Source organism: Hemitrygon akajei, unplaced genomic scaffold (assembly GCF_048418815.1).
Source record: "Hemitrygon akajei unplaced genomic scaffold, sHemAka1.3 Scf000064, whole genome shotgun sequence".
NCBI lineage: Eukaryota > Metazoa > Chordata > Chondrichthyes > Myliobatiformes > Dasyatidae > Hemitrygon > Hemitrygon akajei.
In genome coordinates, this window is record NW_027331950.1 from 1,570,225 (window position 1) to 1,588,189 (window position 17,965).

Genomic DNA, 17,965 nt, shown 5'->3' on the forward strand with positions numbered 1-17,965 from the left:
CATTCACTCTCCACAATCCCTTTGGTCCCAGATAGGGCAGGCCAGAGGGGACGGATCACAGTGATACTCGACAGAGTACCACATTTACTCTCCACAATCCCTTTGGTCACGGATAGGGCAGGCCAGAGGGAACGGATCACAGTGATACACGACAGAGTACCACATTTACTCTCCACAATCCCTTTGGTCCCGGATAGGGCAGGCCAGAGGGGACGAATTACAGTGATACTCGACAGAGTACCACATTTACTCTCCACAATCCGTTTGGTCCCAATTAGGGCTGGCCAGTGGGGACGAATCACAGTGATACTCGACAGAACACCACATTTACTCTCCACAATCCCCTTGGTCCCGGATAGGGCAGGCCAGAGGGGACAGATCACAGTGATACTCGACAGAGTACCATATTTACTGTCTTCAATCCCTTTGGTCCCGGATAGGGCAGGCCAGAGGGGACAGATCACAGTGATATTCGACAGAGTACCACATTTACTCTCCACAATCCCTTTGGTCCCGGATAGGGCAGGCCAGAGGGGACGGATCACAGTGATATTCGACAGAGTACCACATTGACTTTCCACAATCCCTTTAGTCCAGGATAGGGCAGGCAAGAGGGGACGGATCACAGTGATACTCGACAGAGTACCACATTTACTCTCCACAATCCCTTTGGTCCCGGATAGGGCAGGCCAGAGGGGATGAATCACAGTGATACTCGACAGAGTACCACATTTACTCTCCACAATCCCTTTGGTCCCAATTAGGGCTGGCCAGTGGGGACGAATCACAATGATACTCGACAGAACACCACATTTACTCTCCACAATCCCCTTGGTCCCGGATAGGGCAGGCCAGAGGGGACAGATCACAGTGATACTCGACAGAGTACCATATTTACTGTCTACAATCCCTTTGGTCCTGGATAGGGCAGGCCAGATGGGACAGATCACAGTGATACTCGACAGAGTACCACATTTACTCTCCACAATCCCTTTGGTCCCGGATAGGGCAGGCCAGAGGGGACAGATCACAGTGATACTCGACAGAGTACCACATTTACTCTCCACAATCCCTTTGGTCCCGGATAGGGCAGGCCAGAGGGGACGGATCACAGTGATACTCGACAGAGTACCACATTTACACTCCACAATCTCTTTGGTCCCGGATAGGGCAGCCCAGAGGGGACGGATCACAGTGATACTCGACAGAGTACCACATTTACTCTCCACAATCCCTTTACTCCCGGATAGGGTAGGCCAGAGGGGACGGTGATACAGACGGCTGTGATCAGGCTCACCACACAGGCAGGCTCTTTTCTCGCTGCTGTAATCTTTTGCTGTAATCAACGCTGTAATGATTGTCGAGCAGGTTAAGACCTATAAGTATCTGGGAGTACAGTTAGATGAGAAGCTAGACTGGACTGCCAACACAGATGCCTTGTGCAGGAAGGCACAGAGTCGACTGTACTTCCTTAGAAGGTTGGCGTCATTCAATGTCTGTAGTGAGATGCTGAAGATGTTCTATAGGTCAGTTGTGGAGAGCGCCCTCTTCTTTGTGGTGGCGTGTTAGAGAGGCAGCATTAAGAAGAGGGACGCCTCACATCTTAATAAGCTGGTAAGGAAGGCGGGCTTTGTCGTGGGCAAAGTACTGGAGAGTATAACATCGGTAGCTGAGCGAAGGGTGCTGAGTAGGCTACGGTCAATTATGGAAAACCCTGAACATCCTCTACATAGCACCATCCAGAGACAGAGAAGCAGTTTCAGCGACAGGTTGCTATCGATGCAATGCTCCTCAGACAGGATGAAGAGGTCAATACTCCCCAATGCCATTAGGCTTTACAATTCTACCGCCAGGAGTAAGATATGTTAAAGTGCCGGGGTTGATTGTATTTAATGTATTTAAGTAAACTACTTAAGAACTTTTTAAAAGCTATTATTAATGCTTTTTGAGAGAGTGACTTAGATGCATATCATATTTTTACTGAGTTAAGAAATGTATGTAATTAGTTTTGCTACAACAAGTGTATGGGACATTGGAAAAAATGTTGAATTTCCCCATGGGGATGAATAAAGTATCTATCTATCTATCTATCTATCTATCTATCTATCTATCTATCTATCTATCTATCTATCTATCTATCTATCTATCTATCTATCTATCTATCTATCTATCTATCAGGTAGAAGGTACGAGAGCCTCAGGACTCGCCCCACCAGGGTCAGGAAGAGTTACTACCCCTCAGCCATCAGGCTGTGGAACAATACAGGATACTTGCTGTCCATAGAGATTGCTCCCACAACAAATCATCGTACTGGGACTGTCTCAAAATGAGTGAAATAAGATGTGGTTTGACTGAGACAGATCGCATTCCTGTCTCAGAATTAGAGAAATACAATCTCACAGGATATTTACAGCGGAAGGGCTGGAATGATGTTTTCCATAAGGTGTGGAACCAGCGGTCACAGACTCAAAATCCGAGGACAACTCAGCAGGACTGAGATGAGGAGAAATTTCCTTACCCAGAGTGCAGTGAATCATTGCAATTATCTCCACAAGGTTTCTAAATTGAATAGACATATCCTGGGGCTCGGCGGTGATGGGAAGTTGCAGGAAAGTGGTGCTGAGGTCAAAAGTCAAGCATGTTCTGAGTGAAGGGCAGAAGAGGTGCAAGGGGCCGAATGGCCACACCTTCTCTATTTCTGATTTTCTGAAACACGAGTTTACCTTTGCGCCTCACTGTTTCTTGTCCTGTCAGATTGAACAGGGAGAGCTCAGAGCACCGGACATCTATCGGCAGCCGCTGCGGTTATTTCATGTTCTCGTTGTTTATTTGCATTGGCGAAGTTTGTTGTCTTCTGCACTCTGGTTGATCTTTCAGTGATCCAGATATAGTTACCATTCTGTAGCTTTTCTCTGTATGTTTGTAGGAGTTGGATGTGGTGACTTATCTCTACTCTGTTAACAAAATTTACTTTGAACTTTGAGCCTCGGTGAACTTGCTTTGATTCTGATAACAAACTGTGACTGACATCTCCGGCTCCCGGCAGCAGCCCGCCCTCGGATACACTCACAGCCAATCAGAGAATACCACTGGGAGCTTCTTGCCACCATTGGCTGAGCAGTGTCAGTAGGCGGGACGATGGACGGACCGAAGTTTGGAATCGGAAACGAGTGGACCCGGTGAGAGATCCGAGATTGGGAGCAGCTCCCCGTGTAAAGGCTGCAACAGCGGCCGGAGTTTTGAATCCTTCCGATGGCGGAGGTGAAGATTCGGGCGGAGATTCCGTGAGATGTTTCAGCCACACAGGGGGAGCCCGGTCTTTCCCCGCCGTGGATCGGGGCCTGTTGTCCGGAGTTTCCTCCCAGTCCTGTCTCCTGCTGCTGGGATACGGGAGCTGGCCCGCAGCGGCTGCCGATGGAACTCCGGTGCTGTGAGCGCTCCCCTGTGCAAAAGGACAGGCTGAAGGTCAAGGGAGAACCAGGCGCAAAGGTAAACTCGGACTTTAGAAAAAGGAAACAGGAGCAGGCCATTCGGCCCTTTGTGTCTGTTCTGCCTTTCACTCAGAACATGTCTGATCTTTGACCTCAGCGCCACTTTCGCGCAATGTTCCCAGTATCGCAGAGCCCCAAAATTTGTCCTTCGAATTCAGAAACTTGTGGAGAAAATTCCAAAGATTCGCTGCCCTCTGGGTGAGGAAATTTCTCCTCATCCCAGTCCTGTTGAGGTGAACTCGGATTCTGTGAACCCCATTCCTCACCACAGCCAAAGGAAACATCATTCCTGCCTCTACCCTGTCAATACCCTGTGAGACTGTGTTTGTCTCAGTCAGACGACCTTTTATTTCTTTTATTTTGAGACGGGCCCGGTCAGTATAATCTCTCCGAGGACACTACCTCACCTCCTAAATCAATCTGGGAAATCTCTTCATTCCCTTCATCCCACAGGCTGACTCCGGGAGGGAGACCAGACCTGTGCACAGTGTTCCATGTACACTCTCACCAGGACCCCATATACCTTCAGAGGAGATCTTTATTCTTCTATTCAAACCTTCCTTCCCATTCAATACTCTTCATTTAATATCGAACTCAAACAGCGAACAGACACAACACAGCCTCAGCCATGAATTTAAAGGGCAGGTGTTGCAACAGTTTGAGCTTCATACCGGGGGCCACGGAGCAAGCAGGGGGTCACAAAGGGAGGAATGTGGGAGTGTTGTATGTCTGAGCCCAGCTGTGTGTGTTTGTGTATCAGAATCAGGTTTACTGCATCTGTGGTGAAATTTGTTCCTTTGTGTCTGCAGTACATTGCAATATTTAGTAATAAAAACTACAGATTACAATTAGAATGTGTAAAATTATATTTAAAATGTAGTGCAAAACGAGAGGGAAAATACTGAGGGGGTGTTCTTGAGTTCATTGCCCATTCAGAAATCTGATGGTGGGGAAGAAGCTGTTCCTGAGCCAGTGAGAGTGTCCTCAGGGTCCTGTACATCCTCCTTGATGGTAGCAATGAGAAAAAGTCATGTCCTGGGTGATGGGGGTCCTTAATGATGGATGCCACCTTTTTGTGGCATCATCTTTTGAATGTGCCTGGATGCTGTGGAGTCCAGTGCCCATGAAGGAGCTGGCTGAGTTTACAACTTTCTGCAGCATTTTCCGATCCTGTGCAGTGGCCTCTCCACACCAGGCAGTGATGCAACCAGTTAGAATGCTCTCCACAGTACATCTGTAGAAATTTGCAAGTGTCTTTAGTGACAGACCGATTCCCCTCAATCTCCGAATGAAATATAGCCGATGTTGTGCCTTCATTGTAACTGCATCAATATGTTGGGCCCAGGATAGTTCCTCAGAGATGTTGACAGGCAGGAAATGGAAACTGCTCACCCTTTTCACTTCTGATCCCACGATGAGGACTGGTGTGTGTTCCCTCAACTTCCCCTTCCTGAATCCACAATCAATTCCTTTGTCTTCATGATGCTGAGTGCAAGGTTGTTGCTGCGACACCACTCAACTTGCTGATCTATCTCACTCCTGTACTCCTCCTCGTCACCATCTGAAATTCCAGCAACAATAGTTGTGTCATCAGCAAGTTTATAGATGAGCCTAGGCACACAGACGTGGATGTAGAGAGAGTAGAGCAGTGGGCTGAACACGCATCGTTGAGGTGTGCCAGTGTTGATTGTCAGCAAGGAGGAGATGTTATTTCTGATCCACACAGACTGTGGTCTCCTGGTGAGGATCCAGTTGCAGAAGGAGGTACAGAGGCCCAGGTTTTGGAGCTTGTTGATTACAATTGAGGGTCTGATTGTGTTGAACGCTGAGCTGTAATCAGCAGTCTGACTTGTGTATTGCTTTTATCCTGGTGATCAAAGGCCGAGTGTGAGCCAGTGAGAATTGTTGACAGATTGTGGCGATGGGCAAATTGCAGTGGGTCCCTGCACACAGACAGGAGTTGATTGACCATGACCAACCCCTCAAAGCACTTCATCACAGTAGTGAGCGTCACTGGGCGATAGTCGTGAAGGCAGGTCACCCTGGTATTTTTGTGCACTGGTATGATTGTCGCCATTTTTAAATGTGTGTGTTTGTGTGTGTCTATGTGTGTTCGCACGCTTGAGCAGAGAGGCAGAGTATTTGAGGCTTTCCAGTTCAATTCAGGAATATTTCCAGTATGTGGTGTGCCTCGAAAGATGGGTCACAGTGTTGGGTCGACGATTCGGATCAGAACAAAATAATATACCCAGCAGACTGAGCTCACAACCCCGCTCTTGTGTTTCAGAGTTATTTACAAATTGAAATGTACAATTTAAAATGTGCAAAGTAAATTTATTATCAAAGTATAGACATGTCACAATGTATAATCCTGGGATTTGATTATATTGTAAATTCAGTAAACTCAAGAACCATGAATGAAAGATCGCCCCCAACAGGACATACATAACAACCATGTGCAAACGACAGCAAAATTCAAATACAAAAGAAATAAAACTAATAAATAACCCAGAAATAAACATCAAGAGCATGAGATGAAGAGCTGTTGATTGTGTCCATTGGTTGTGGGAATAGCAAAGTTTAAGGATCTGGTTTCAATTTAGAAAATTTTTTGGTTTAGCGAATTTTTGATTATCATCTCCCATTCTCCTTAATTATTTTTTTAATCCCTTCCATGACTGACAAAGTCTTTAAGGATTGGGATGAACTAGGTATTAAGCGTTTTTGGGACTTGTTTATCTCAGGTTCTCTTGCATCATTTGACCAATTGTCAAATAAATTTGCACTCCCAAAATCACATTTTTACAGATACCTTCAAATTAGAGATTTTCTACGTTTCCAATTAGCTACTTTTCCTATAGGTCCTGATAAAAATTTACTGGATGATCTTTTAAATTTGAAACCTTTTGTTAATGGTTCTATTATCGGTATCTATAACTTGTTGATTGATTCTGGACAAGACTTTTTAGATAAAATAAAAAAGCTTGGGAGGATGACCTAAATTGTCAGATTTCTGATGATAGATGGAATAAAATTCTTAAACGGGTTAATAAATCATCTCTTTGTGCTCGTCATTCTCTTCTACAATTTAAAGTGGTTCATAGAGCTTACATTTCTAAACAGAAGCTCTCCAGTTTTTACCTGAATGTTTCTTCACTTTGTAATAAATGCAACTCTGCTGATGCCTCTTTAATTCATATGTTTTGGTTTTGCCCTACAATTGAATAGTTTTGGCGGGAAGTATTTCATAGCTTCTTTCAACTTTTTAGGGTCCAATTTGACCCAAATCCCCTTACTGCCTTGTTTGATATGATTGCAAATGAAGATATAACTTTAAATACTCCTAACCTACAGGTTTTAGTTTTTACCTCTCTTTTAGCAAGAAGAGCAATCTTGCTTAAATGGAAGGAGTCTACCCCTCCTACACATCTTCAATGGCTACGTGATATTATGTCGTATTTAAATTTAGAAAAGATCCGCTGCTCAGTCATAAATTCGAAACAATCTTTTTATGATATTTGGGGACCTTTCCTAAATTACTTTTCCAATTTATAAAGTTTAACAGTGCACAGACTTTTATGTATATTTTTATCTTCTCTTCTTAAGTGAATATGTTTTATTTTCTGATTATCCATTGTCATCCATCAGCTTTTTTCTTTGGTAGTTGGTAGGGGGTTGACTTTTATATATATATATAAAACATTTCTTTTATGATGTATGACCTATCTTTAAATTTTTGATTACAGAGTGGTATACTTTTATGTGTTATGCTATAACATTTTGATCAATTTTATTACAATATATGAATGTACACAAGTTATGTTGAGATGTATCTATGTGTTGCACTCTAAATCTTTTTTTTCTTCTGAATAAAAATATTGTAAAAAGAAAGCAGGACCTGTTGGATGAGTGTAATAATTGTTCCTGAACCTGGGGTTGAGGCTCCTGAGGCTCATGCACCTTCTTCCTGATGGCAGCATTGAGAAGAGAGCATGGCCTGGGTGGTGGGGGTCCTTGATGATGGATGCTGATTTCCTGCGACAGCACTCCGCAGAGATGTGCTCAGTTGTGAGGAGAGTTTTACCCGTGATGTGCTGGGCCATATCTACTATGATGTGCTGGGCCATACTACTGAGGACAGACAGTTCCTGCTTTCTTGTAATTGCACTTGTGTCCCGGGCTCGGGACAGATCCTCTGAAATGTTAACACTGTGGAATTTAAAGTTGCTGAACGTCTCCACCTTTGAGCCCCGATGAGGATTGACTCATGGGTTCCTGTTTCCTCCTCCAAAGTCCATAACCAGTTCATTGCTCTTGCTCTCATTGAATGGGAGGCTGCTCTTGGACCATAAGACCATGAGAGACAGAAGCAGAATTAGGCCATTTGGCCCATCAAAACTGCTCTGCCACTTCATCATGGTAAATCCATTTGTCCTCCCAGCCCCATTTTCCTACCTTCGCCGCGTATCCTTTCATGCCCTGACCGATCGAAAGTCCATCAACCTCTGCCTTAGCAAAAGGAAAAGCAGAATCCGTCATCAAGGCAAGATGAGGTGAGGCACCTCCCACTCCGTACCCATCCATTTCTGTCCCTCCCCCTTCCCACTCTCTTGCCTACAAACCTCGCTTTCATTCTTACCATTCTCTTCTCTCTCGCTCCCTCCCCTCTCTCAACTCTCTCCTCTCTCACACTCTCCTCCCCTCTTCTACACTCTCTCCCACACTTCCCACTCTCTCCCAACTCTCTGCTTCACTCTTTCATCCCCAGTATACCCCATTCTCCTACTCTTGAACCCTCTCTCCCCACATTCTCTTTCTTTCACTCTCATCCCTCTTCCCTCCCTCTCCCCTTCCCTTTTCCCCTTTCTCCACCCCTCTCCAGTCTCCCCCACTCTCATCCTCACCCCCACTCTCAGATCAATGATTCTGTGCTCTGTTTACACTTGTTTAGTAAATTGTTCGTATCACTTGTTCCTTCATCAATTCCTTCACTCTTTGTTTTAGACTTGGGATTGTGTTTTTCATTATATATTGTACTTCTCACTTACTGTAATCCAACGAACAATCCCGCAGCATCCTCGGAAAGTTCCTACTCCCCACTGATCGAATCCTCTCATCTTGCTGATCTTGGTCCGACTAGTCCACCCTTTATTATTTTCCATCGAGGTTGCCTGACCTGCTGAGTTCCTCCAGCATTTTGTGTGTGTTGTTCTCCGTTACACCTCCTCCTCTCTGCCTCTTTCTTTTCCCATTTCCTGTACCTCTCTCCCTTCCTCCAATCTTACCCATCTCTCCCACGCGCTCTCACTCCCTCTGTCCCTCTCTCATCCCGACAGTTCATTGCAGTCTCTCTGTCTCCCCCTTTATCACTCTCTCACACACACACAAACCTCTCCTCTATATTACTCTCGCAATCACTCCCACACTCTCCTCCACTCCTTTCTTTCCCCCTCTCTCCTTCCCTCCATCTCTATCCCAGCCCTGTTCCCGCTCTCCTCTTGTTTGCCCAAATTTCACGTAAAATTGTTCTCCCTCTCTGCCTCCCCACCCTCTATCTTTGCTCACATTCTTACCCTCCACCTTCCTTGCTCTTCCCTCGGTGCCTCTCTTCACCCTCTATCACTGCACCCACTCGCTCATCCCACTCTTACCCTCTTCAACCTACTTACCCGCACTCTCCCATTCTCCCCCCTATAGTCTACCCTTTGTCTCTTAACATCTCTCTCCCTCACTCTCTTTCTCTCCTCACCACTGTCACATCTGTCCTTCGGCCACGGAGAGAGGGGAAAGAGTTAGACGCAGATGGAGAGGGAGGAGTGAAACTGACCGAGTCAGCAATTGATTCTATCGGCATTGGCTTCGTTCAGTGACCCCAGCTCCACCTTTCTCCCAGACTGCATATCCTTCCCTTCATCCGTGACTTTATAGTACACTGAGAGAGAGAGAGGGAGACAGAGAAAGAGGGAGAGGCAGAGAGAGGGAGACAGAGAGAGAGAGGGAGAGACACAGAGAGGGAGAGAGAAAGAGGAACAGAGAGAGAGAGGGAGACAAAGCGAGAGAGGATGGGGAGAGAGAGAGAGTGAGTGAGAGAGGGAGACAGAGAGTACGAGAGAGTGACAAAACTTTGTTTCTCCCTCTTCCCAATGGCCTGATACTTCCCCTCGCCCTCTCCCTCCCTCTCCGCTGAGGGTTTGATAGTGAATCAGAGTCACCGGAAGTTGAGTAAATCCGTGTCCTGCGGAAGCGACAGCAGATAAAGCCTTTCGGCTGGATGAGGAGGGCGCGGGAGGAATATGTTTCATATGAGTGATGCAGGATTCAGGAAGGTAGGGAGTAAGCAGAGGGTGAGGGGTTAGTGTGAGAGTGGTGTAAGGCGGAGGGAGTGGGGAGTAATGGAGGAGTGAGGGGGAGGGATAGTAGAGTATGGGATGAGAGAGGAGAAGCGGAGAGAGACTAGAGAGAGAAAGGTGAGAGTGAGAAAAGTGAGAGAGAAGGACGAGATTCGGGGAAAAGCGCGTAAATAGATCCTTCAGTCCGTCTGGTCAGTTCCACCCGTGTTCACAGAGCCAGTGCTGTTTGCACACGGTTGGAATTTACTCCTGTAAACCTTCTCCACCCGCGTGTCGGGTCGGAGCTGGAGAGCTTTGTGACCTGGAATCAACACTCCCCACCCCCTCCATTTCACCAACACAATAGAGCTGGTTACTGACAACAGGAAGTCAGCCGGGGCGATACAGACATTCCTGTTTACATCAACGGCAGAGGATAAGGGGGTTGAGAGCCCCAATCTCCTGAGACTGAACACCACTAACAGCCTGTCCTTGTCCAGCCACAAGGACACTATCGCCAAGAAAGCTCAGCGGCATCTCTGCTTCTTCCAGAGGCTGAAGAAAATCGGCGCCTCCTGGACGACCATCATCTATTTTTACAGAACACATCCTGTGCGGAAACACAGGATTGTCAGGATTGTCTGTTGTCACGGCAACAGCACTGGCCCCCACCGGAAACACTGCAGAGAGCTGTGAACAAGTTCAGTACATCATGGAAACTGTGGACACTGTTTACACATCTCTCTGCCTCGATAAAACAGTCCACATTATCAAAGACCCCACACACGTCGACCATTCTGACTTCCTGAGAGATGGACCACTAACTTCACAATCTCCCTAATGCAGTGTTGTGATTAATTGTTCTGTATGATTCGTTGTTAATTAATAGTCCCCCTACATTTCGCAACCCCGCACTCCCAGTCACGACGTGCTGAATTGATCTTTATGGACGGGATGCGAATCAAAATTTATCATTGTACCTTGATTCATTGAAAGCAAAAGTCCCAATTTACGCTCACCTCTCCTCTCCTTTTCTCTCTGCCCCCTCTCTCATTCTCTCTGTCTGTCACTCTCTCTTTCTCTCTGTCTCTCTCTTCTCTCTCCCTCTCTCTCTTCCCCTCTCACGTCTCTCTACTCCTCTCCTTCCCCCTCTCATGCCCTCTCTCTCCCCCCTCTTCTCCACACTCTTCTACACTGTTCTGCAGCACACTAAACGGTTGGAAACAAACAGGCCTCTCCAGGAAACCACAAGCCTTCATCTTCTGAGAGAACATTGAATCTTTCCAACCGACGAGAAATTATACAGCATCTGTAATCCACTGAGTGTGTAAAACCGTCATCACAGTGCGGGGTGGGGGAGGGGTGCTGGTCTGGACGGGTGGGTGGCGGAGACAGCAAGCTTCAGGAAAGGGGGAATTGGGGAGAAAGCGAGAGGCAAGCGAAAGGTTAGGTATAAACGGAGTAAGAGACAATAAGGGAAAGATGCAGGTTAGTGACTGTGTAGGGAAGAATGTTTGGAGGAAAGAGGGGGAGGGTCCAAAACAGAACGGATGAGGAAAAGAGAGGAGATAGAGAAATTGAGGAAAAGCATCTGTGTAGAGACAGTGTGAGAGAGAGAGACGAAGAGAGTTAGGGGAGAGAGAGACGGAGAGAAAGGGAGAGAGAGGACTGGAGCAGTGGAGAATCTGGGAAGGAGTTTGGAAGAGGGTGAGCGGAACAAGGAGTGAGAAGTGAGGAAAGAAACAGAAAGGGGGACAGAGACTGATAAGGGATCCGAGATAAACAGTGAAGGGGAAGAGAGGGTAAGAGGGAAGGGCGAGAAGGGATTAAGGGGAACTGGGAAAGAGGCGCAGAGAGACTGGAAGCGTTGAAGAGGAAGAGGCGAATATAGGTGAAGGGAGAAGAGAGTAAGTCGAAGTGGGAGACAGAGTGTGGGGAAGAGACCGTGGGAGACAAGAGATGGAGAGAGGGTGAGGGAACAAGGACAGAAAGTGGAGATAGTGGAAAGGGGTGCTAATGGGGCAGGGGTGCGGAGAGAGTTTGAGACAAAGTGGAGGAAGTGGCGATTTTTTGGATGCGGGATGAAGGTCAATAGGATGATGGAGATAGCGTGTATGTGTGTGTGCCTGTGTCTGTGTGAGTGTGTGTGTCTGAGAGTGAGTGTGTGTGTGAGTCTCTGTGTGTGTGTGTGTGAGTGTGTATGTATGTGTGTGTGTGAGTGTGTCTGTGTGTGTGAAAGAGAGAGGGAGGAGGAAACGCGGAGAACGAGCGATACAGAATGGAGTAAAGGTGGGGAGAGGGATAGAGAACGAAGGTCAATGTGGGGTCGGAGAAACACTGTGTATGACACGACCTCATGGAGTACCGGTGCACAGGTAAACGTTGATAGACAGGGCGGTGACGTGGTACAGGAGTCAGGACGTCACGTGACAGTAGTACGAGCCATCACGTGACCGCACTGGGCGTGTTGTGTGCGGTTCCCGTCTCCGGGCAACAGGACGGCTGTGAGAAAGCCAGAGAGGGCGCAGTAAAAATTCACGAACAACCGAGTGTTACGGCAGAGGAAGAGGCCCCGAACGCCGCGATGTTCTGCCGAAGTAATTAATCCAACGAAACCTAATACTAATCCTTTTTTCCTGGACAATGTCCAGATCCCTCCGTTCCCTGCACGTGTCTGAAAAAGCCTCTTAAATACCCTTGTGGTATCGATCCCCGCCAGTAACCACGGCGGCACATTCCAGGCACGCAGCGCACTCTGTGTAAAAAATAAACTTCTGCCGCACATCGTCTTTGAACTGTCCCACACTCACCTTGAAATCACATCCTCTGGTAATTGAGATATTCACCTGGTGAACAAACGATGTCGGTTCTCTTCTCTCAGATCTCTACTCAGCCTCAGTCTGCCTCTGGTCTCCCCTCAGCCCCCATCGCTACAGAGGAAACAACTGAAGCCTCTCCAACCTTTCATTCCCTCTGATCCATGAGGTAACCCCTCCATTTCCAGAACATTAACTCTCACCCGATCCTCCCTCCGCCGGAACAGGGTTAGAGTTCCTCCTGTTGTCAACCAACGACCAGCGGTTCTGTGGTGGCGATAGAGTCACCCGGATGGTGAGATGTGTCCAGGTGCTAGGGACAGGGATGACTCCGACCAGGTCCCTGACATTCTAAAGGGGGAGGGCGAGCAACCAGACTTGTTGGTAAATATTGGCACCAATGACGGGTAAAAGATGTCAGCAGGCCCTGAAAAGAAGTTTTGTGAGTTAGGTAAGGGGTTTGGGAACCGATGTGCTACCGCCGAGGATGAGGTTGTTGGTTTGTAGACAGAGACAGTATGTTGTGAGACTGCTGGCAATGAGAGGCTGCTGATAGGGCAACCTGGCAGTCGACAGGATGAGTTGCAATGGAAAAGACGCACAGAATCTAAAAGGCTGAACACAGGACTGAAGGTATTACACGAGGAAATCGGCAGATGCTGGAAATTCAAACACACACAAAATGCTGGTGGTACACAGCAGGCCTGGCAGCATCTATAGGAGATGCAATGTCGACGTTTCAGGCCGAGACCCTTCGTCAGGAATAACTGAAAGGAGAGGTACTAGGAGATTTGAAAGTAGTGGGGGGAGGGGGAAATGCGAAAGGATAGGAGAAGACCAGAGGGGGTGGGATGAAACTAAGAGCTGGAAAGGTGATTGGCGAAAGTGATACAGAGCTGGAGAAAGGAAAGGATCATGGGAAGTGAGGCCTCGGGAGAAAGAAAGGGGGAGGGGATCACCAGAGGGAGATGGAGAACAGGCAGAGTGATGGGTAGAGAGAGAAAAGAAAACCAACTAAATTGTCAGGGATGGGGTAAGAAGGGCAGAAGGGGCATTAACGAAAGTTAGATAGGTCAATGTTCATGCCATCAGGTTGGAGGCTACCCAGCCGGTATATAAGGTGTTGTTCCTCCAACCTGAGTGTGACTTCATCTTGACAGTAGAGGAGGCCATGGATAGACATATCAGAATGGGAATGGGACGTGGAATTAAACTGTGTGGCCACTGGGAGATCCTGCTTTCTCTGGCGGACCGAGCGTAGGTGTTCAGCGAAACGGTCCCCCAGTCTGCGTCGGGTCTCACCAATATATAAAAGGCCACACCGGGAGTACCGGACGCAGTATACCACGCCAGCCGACTCACTGAAGTGTCGCCTCACCTGGAAGGACTGTCTGGGGCCCTGAATGGTGGTGAGGGAGGAAGTGTAAGAGCAGGTGTAGCACTTGTTCCGTTTACAAGGATAAGTGCCAGGAGGGAGATTGGTGGGAAGGGATGGGGGGGGGGGGGGGGGACGACGACGAGTGGATAAGGAAGCCGCGTAGGGAGAGATCCCTGAGGAAAGCAGAAAGGGGGGGGGGGGGGGGAGGGAATGATGTGCTTGGTAGTGTGATCCCGTTGGAGGTGGCGGAAGTTATGGAGAATTATACATTGGACCTGTAGGATGGTGGGCTGGTAGGTGAGGACAAGGGGAACCCTATCCCGAGTGGGGTGGCGGGCGGATGGGGTGAGGGTAGATGTACGGGAAATGGGGGAGATGCGTTTGAGAGCAGAGTTGATGGTGGAAGAAGGGAAGCCCCTTTGTTTAAAAAAAGGAAGACATCTCCTTCGTCCTGGAATGAAAAGCCTCATCCTGAGAGCAGATGTGGCGGAGATGGAAGAATTGTGAGAAGGGGATTGCATTTTTGCAAGAGACAGGGTGAGAAGAGGAATAGTCCAGGTAGCTGTGAGAGTCTGTAGGCTTATAGTAGATATCAGTAGATAAGCCGTCTCCAGAGATGGAGACAGAAAGATCGAGAAAGGGGAGGGAGGTGTTGAAAATGGACCAGGTAAATTTGAGGGCAGGGTGAAAGTTGGAGGCAAAGTTAATGAAGTCAACGAGCTCAGCCTGTGTGCAGGTGGCAGCGCCAATGCGGTCGTCGATGTAGCGAAGGAAAAGAGGGGGACGGATACCTGTATAGACTTGGAACATGGACTGTTCCACAAAGCCAACAAAAAGGCAGGCATAACTGGGACCCATGAAGGTGGTCATGGCTACACCCTTGGTTTGGAGGAAGCGGGAGGAGCCAAAGGAGAAATTATTGAGAGTAAGAACTAATTCCACTGGACGGAGGAGAGTTGTGGTAGAGGGGAATTGGTTAGGTCTGGAATCCAAAAAGACACGAAGAGCTCTGAGACCGTCCGGGTGGAGGATGGAGGTATATAGGGACTGGACCTCCATGGTGAAAATAAGGCGGTGGGGCCAGGGAACTTAAAATCATTGAAAAAATTCAAAGCGTGAGAAGTGTCACGAACATAGGTGGGAAGAGATTGAACAAGGGGGGGATAAGGCAGCGTCAAGGTATGCAGAAATGAGTTCGGTGGGGCAGGAGCAAGCTGAGACAATAGGTCTACCTGGACAGGCAGGTTTGTGGATCTTGGGTAAGAGGTAGAATCGGGAAGTGCGGGGTGTGGGAACTATGAGGTTGGTGGCAGTGGATGGGAGATCCCCAGAGCTGATAAGGTTGGTGATGGTATAGGAGACAGTGGCCTGGTGCTCCTTAGTGGGGTCATGATCAAGGGGTAAATAAGAGGAGGTATCAGAGAGTTGTCGCTGTACTTCGGCCAGGTAGAGGTCATTACGCCGGACAACAACAGCTCCCCCCTTATCAGCGGGTTTTATAGTGAGGTTGGGATTGGTGCGGAGGGAGCGGAGAGCAGAGCGTTCGGAAGGAGTGAGGTTGGAATTGGAACAGGGTGTGGTGAAGTCGACACGGTTGATGTCCCGTCGGCAATTAGCATTAAAGAAATCCAGAGCAGGCAGTAGACCAGAGCGGGGTGTCCATGAAGAGGAGGAGTGTTGAAGACGGGAGAAGGGGTCATTGGTTTGGGTAGGAGAGTCCTTGGCAAAGAAATAAGCTCGGTGACGGAGCCGGCGAAGATGAGTTCAGCGTCATGGCGTACGTGGAACTCGCTGAGGTGTGGGTGAAGAGGGATAAAGCTGAGGCCCTTACTGAGGACAGAGCGCTCTGCCTCAGAGAGTTGAAGGTCGGAGGGAATGGTAAAGACCCGGCACGGATGAGAGATGGGATCAGATGGGGGAGGGAGGCTGGTACTGTCAGTGGAGAGGGAAAGGTTGGGGTGAGAGGACGATGGAGCCTCTGAGGGCCCAGGAGTTGACGATGGGATCTGAGGGAGAGGGGATTGCAGAGTGGTGGTGGGGGAAGGGGAGAACGGCCTTTAATAAAGCCCGTTTGACTCATAGAGATGATTTTAGTTAAAATATTTTCAGGATAAAGTGATCGAAGATGGTGGAGATGAACAATAATAAAAATAATCCGGGATTCCATAATGGGGGTAAAAAAAGAAAAAAAAAACCCAGATTACAAAGCCCGGAAAAAAATGGCCGGTATCTATCGACGCAAGCCCCAGGAAAAGCATCGATGCTGTTATAGCTCCGCCTACGTGAATATAAAAAAGTAATCTCTGTCTCCCTCTACCGGCCATAAATCTCATTACAGTCGACATATATCTCAGTGAAGTTTACTTGAAAAGATAGTGTTTTTCCTATAAAACAAAACGACCTTCAATTTGAAAGTAACTTTATAGTATTAGATAAGGGAAGAAAAACATATCCAAAACAATTCTTGAAATATTTGCACAAAACAAAAACAACCGCCATTTTAAATTATCCAATCTATCTTTAAAACACAAGAAAAGACAAATAATTACTTAAAAGATCTTCAATAAAGCATACAGAATAAAAACAAACAATTAATTCATTTAAATGATGCAAAAAGAAAAAAGTTCTAGATAGTACAAACTGAACTGCAGCCTATCAACAGTTCTCCCACGATATCTTCTGAGGTTGAAACGGTCCAAAACAGTCTTTTTCAGAAATAAAAATGAATTTTAAGCTAAAAACTTTCTGTGGCCACCAGATCTTCCAGTCTTATCAGTCTTTACACCGCGAGACACTCAAGCCATTATAAATCATTCAAACTTCAGACTCGTCATGGTTGAAATATTTGCATAAAGGGAAAAACAATCGCCATCTCTGAATTATCCAGTCTTTCTTTAAAATGTAAAGAAATCCAAATAATTGCTTAACAAAAAACTTTTAAAAAGCATACAGAACAAAAAAAAAAACAAACAGTTGGTTCATTTAAATGCTGCAGAGGAAAAAAAACTGGATGATTCAGAATTATCTACAGTCTTTCAACAGTTCTCCCGCTATATCTTCGAAGGTTAAAACCATCCAAATCAGTCTTTTTCGAAGCTGAGAATACATTTTAAGGTAAAAACTTTCTATAACCATCAAATCTTCCAATATCATCGCTTTACACCACGAGACAGTCAAATTATTATAAATTATTTAAACTTTAGATTCGCCATCGGACTCGTCAGACAAAGAGGAAATAAAACGCAATGCTTCGGCTGGATCATCAAAAATACGAGCTCCAGAATTTTTAACAAAAAGTCTTAATTTAGCTGGCTATTGTAATAATGGAAAGAGCTTTTTTTGAAAAGCTAATTTCATAGAAGAGACAAATGCAGCACGTTTCTTAACAATTTCACGTGGAAAATCTTGAAAAAACAACGAACTTCTGAACCTTGAAATTGAAATAGTCTTTGTTTTCTTGCAAGATTAATAATGCGGTCCTTGTCTCCAAACGGAGAAATCGCACAACAACATGCCTGTTTTTACCTTCATCCAAAGATTATAAAGCACCCGTTCTGTGAGCCGATTCAAGCTCCGGGGGTTGCGAACAAACCTCCGGAAATAAAGACTGAATCATTTTATCAAAATAATCCAGTGTGTTGGCAGATTCTGATTTCTCTTTTAATCCAACAATTCCAATATTATTCCGACGCGATCGAGCTTCCAAATCCACGATCCGTTGTTGAGCCTTTTCCAAACGAGAAGAAAGGTCAGCCGCATTTCGATTAACTTCTTTAAGATCGAGACTCTGAGAGTCAATTTCTTCTTCAAATTTCTCTTTTAGTTGAGTTATTTCAGTGCAGATACCGGTGATTCGAGATTCCAATCTCTTGACCCAAGGGGGTTCTTCCGAGAACTCGTCAGCTTTGTTTAGATTTTCCATTAGAGGGTTCGGGATTTCGTCTGGTGCTC